The sequence below is a fragment of the Sinocyclocheilus anshuiensis genome, unplaced genomic scaffold, assembly GCF_001515605.1.
Source record: "Sinocyclocheilus anshuiensis isolate Anshui unplaced genomic scaffold, SAMN03320099.WGS_v1.1 scaffold1126, whole genome shotgun sequence".
Taxonomy (NCBI): domain Eukaryota; kingdom Metazoa; phylum Chordata; class Actinopteri; order Cypriniformes; family Cyprinidae; genus Sinocyclocheilus; species Sinocyclocheilus anshuiensis.
Genome location: NW_015537997.1, coordinates 188178 through 192260, shown reverse-complemented (window position 1 = coordinate 192260; position 4083 = coordinate 188178). Strand labels below are relative to the sequence as shown.

Sequence of the window (4083 nt, the reverse complement as noted above, 5' to 3'; positions counted from 1 at the left end):
AAGATTCATTTCTATCAGTATGAACTGACCACCACACAGAATATGAAGAATATTAAAAACATTAGGAGTAAGCTGTCTTCGGCAGTCCTTAAGGTACCAGCACAATAACACACTCAGCAAAATATCGTCTAATTATCGTTATCGATAAAATCCCATAAAATATCGAGATATAATTTTTTGTCAATATCGCACACCCCTACTTGACACGATATTCTAGTTCACTGCAGTGCCTTCAATAAGGCTCCTATAAAAATTTAAATTGGAAATTGACCCATTTTATAGTTTCAACTAGTGATACACTGAAATTTCGACAACTGAAAATGTTAGGCCAAAACAGCAATTGTGAAGGGCCGAAATCATTCTTCTCACTGTCACTGTCTATTTCATGCACAAATTAATTTTTCAGAGATGTGAAGCGTGGACAAGGGAAAGAGAGGGATGGCATCAGCAGTTTGGAACAAAGACAAAGGTAGAGTAAGAGTGACCCAAACTAACCGATTTTACTAAAAGAAGAATATAAAAATCTCCATAAATCCTTTAAAAGGCAGACAAATCCCTAACAAATGGACAAAAACATCTTGATGCAATTTTAATAACAAACAGTTTCCGAAATGAATTGCCTCCTGTGCTATTCCATAACTAGATCAAATCTCCTGCTTTTCTTAACAGCCAAGTTATCGTTGCAACTGCAATATGGTCAATGGCAGATCGAATGGGCTTAATTGAAATAAATTAAAATTCTAGAAGTAACAGGAGGGGCTAAATATAGCAAAGACTAGCAGTGTTCATTTAGCATGGAGAAGATGAACAGACTGCATTAGTGAAGAGGAAATTGTCAGAAGGGAAAAATTTGCGACTTTTACCAAAAATAGTGGTGCATGATGTCTCTTTCATGTTTCTCCAGATCTATGCGCACTGCACACATTCCTACGTCTAGCCAAGCCTTTATGGTTTCAGACTCAAAATTTGTGACCTTTTGGTGACTACATGTACTGGTTTTGTGCGCTCATGCTGACTAAGAGATGGCTGGAGCACTGACCATTAGCCGATTGATTTTCACTGATCCTCTGTAATCTCCTGCTTTAATCTCCATCTCTGCGGCTTTAGACACGTAAACCAACATTCACTGCATTGACCCCCATAAAGCCTAATGGAAACCACAGCTGGTAACTAGTCTCCTTTGTCAGATAGCAATCTTACCCAGGATTTACATGCAAATAAGTGTCCGACCAATATATAATATAATAATAATAATAATAATATTTTTTTAATTGCCAATGCTGATGGTTGGAATAATATGAAGAATACTTTAACCCCTTAGCATTCCTGTAAAATTAGCCTAAAACACCTAAAAAAGGCATACCCGAAGTAAAGTGCATGCTGTTCTTGAATCATTTGGAGTACTGTATATGCATGGTTTTGGTTTCTTTCGAAAGGTGTCACCGAGTAGGGTTGGGCGATGTCTACCAAATTGGCATCGGACGATGTCTACAGTGAAACATCGTGATGGACGATGACATCTGGGGGTGGGGTTAGGGGTGTGCCCGAAGCGTGAAACAAATAACGCGTTATACGGAGCCACTAAAAGGTTAGCCGCTTGCTAGCGGTAGCCTGTTGCATTACAGTACATGAAAGTTCACTTACCACATACACAGAGTAAGGAGAAATGTCTGATAGGACGATGGCGAATCATTTGCAGATCCTGAGCACCAATGACAAACATCTAATCTTGTCAAATGTGTGGTATGTACTGCCGCTCCATAGTATAGAGTCCTTGTGATCGATTGCGGGGGTGGGGGGGTTGGGTGTGGGTACATCACGGCGGATCGTGATGTTTGTCAGCCATCAGCGATGGATGATGGCATCGTCTATCGGCCCAACCCTAACTCTGAGGTTTGTTCCTAAACAGAAGAAACCTCAGAATCCCTCTAAGTCTTACTGGTATTGAGTAACAGAACTTTGAACACACTGAAAAAGGATTAAAAAAAAAACATTCTGCCTACATTTTTTTGTAAACAGATGCCTGCAGATGACTATAGCTGGTAGCGATTAGCTGGAAAACACAATGAGATCACAGCATGAAGCCTTGCTGGCGGTCTGACAAAGACACTGATTGTACCTGCTGTGTTGATTGTATCTTTAAATGGTTTGCATCATTTGCATGAATCACTAGAATACCAGCTTTCCAAAGATATGTGACGTGTTTATCTTTTTTTTTTTTTTGAGTTGTTGTATGTCATTAAGTTAACCCTCAAAAACATGCAGTGTACCACGGGCAGTACAGTGAAATGCTAACAGGTTAATTTTATTTAATAACAGCAAAAGAGACATAAAACTGTTGAAATGAGCAAACAAAATAAATTAGTGTATTATCCATTGACAAAACGGTCAATACAGGGAATGTTACAAGAAAAACAGTGTTTGTTTGTTTGCTTTTTTTGTGGCCAAGTGGCCACAGTTGTCAGCCATTCCCAATAATGCCAAAATATCAAAATATTGATAAACCAAATTCAGTTTTTTTCCATTTTCATTTTTCTATACTCTGTTTTACTGGTTAAATTAAATTGTATTAATCAAAAACCCAAAGTTTTATCTTTACCAAATTCTGTTTTCCATTCATTTCTGGATTCTATTTTAATGGTTCCATTAAATTTTAATAATCAAAAGCATCTCCAATTAATTGATTTTATTTATTTAGTTTTTTTCAGAAATACTGGACATTTACATTTTTCTCCTAAATAAATTCTGGTAAATAACATTTCTGGTAAATACTCCTTTAAAAAGTGTTTTTTGATTATAATTTTATTATTAGTAAGACTAGAACACGTGGATATGTTGTCATTCTTACACTATAATACTGAACTTTGATTTCAGTGATTTGGACTATGAGATGGACACTTGCTTCTTGCACTATCTTTAAAAATTGTTTTTTTTTTTTTATTATAATTTTATTATTAGTAGACTAGAACACGTGGATATGTTGTCATTCTTAGTTTTCTTAGACTATAATGCTGAACTTTGATTTCAGTGATTTGGACTATGAGATGGACACTTGCTTCTTGCACTATGTTGCACTTTACTTTTGCTTTAAAAAAAGGATTTCATAGAAATTTGGATTTCATTTGGTTTAATACAATATAGGTTTGATAAATTATTCTTAAGTAAAATTGTTGTTTTTTTGTGAGAAATCAATCGTTTAGATTAATCGATAAATTAGTCGATAGATTAATCGAAATAAAAATTAGTGCCAGCCCTAATAAATTCAATAAAATTTACTACAACTTCTATAAAATAAAACTTTACATTTTTAGGTATTTTAATATATGAATTATGCAAATGTATATTATTTGGGCATGGACAGTTCAACATGTTCACATGTTACCAGTTCTCTGATGTTGGTTAGTGGTCATATAACATGCAGATAAACGTAACATATTTTTTAGAAAATAAAAACAATATATATTTTTTTATTTTATTGTTTTTATTTTAAAATTATTTATTTATACATTTTGATGATTTAATTAATCATCCGATTTTCATCAACTCACAAACCACCTGCAGTTCCCTCATTGTGGGTTCATAAGGAACTGCTTGCTTTTTCGATCAAGACACACTCCAGCAAGAAAGACTCACCAGCAGAGAGCAAAATTAAAGGGACAATCTCTTTAATAATCTGCTCCACCTATTAGCATCACATTAACGGGGTGATGAATAGCCTTCTAATTCAACTATCAAGGTGAGCACAGCATAATCTGTAAATGTGCCCATTCTCACAGGTCTTTCCAACAGAAGAGCAATTACAGAGCAAAGAATACTGAGTAATGACTCACTAATGCAAGTATAATTGCAGACTGATGCCAGCAAACATATGCTGGTACCCAGTAACCATTATAAGATGGCCCTGACTACATACCTTTTCAAATTTTCTGTACTTTTTGAGAAAGAGCAATAGGGCTGGGTATCGTTCAAAAATTTTCGATATCGATACCGATACAGATACCATGACTTCGATACCAGTTCCTGAACAATACTTTTTTCGATACCAATTTTATGAAATCAATTTTAACAATCTTACATTATCTT

General features: G+C 35.0%; 1 protein-coding gene across 1 annotated transcript in view; it reads right to left on the bottom strand.

Moving 5' to 3' along the window:
• Positions 1 to 4083, bottom strand: part of LOC107676432 (UDP-glucuronic acid decarboxylase 1-like) — a 91665-nt gene that overhangs the window by 78277 nt on the left and 9305 nt on the right. The window lies entirely within an intron of this gene.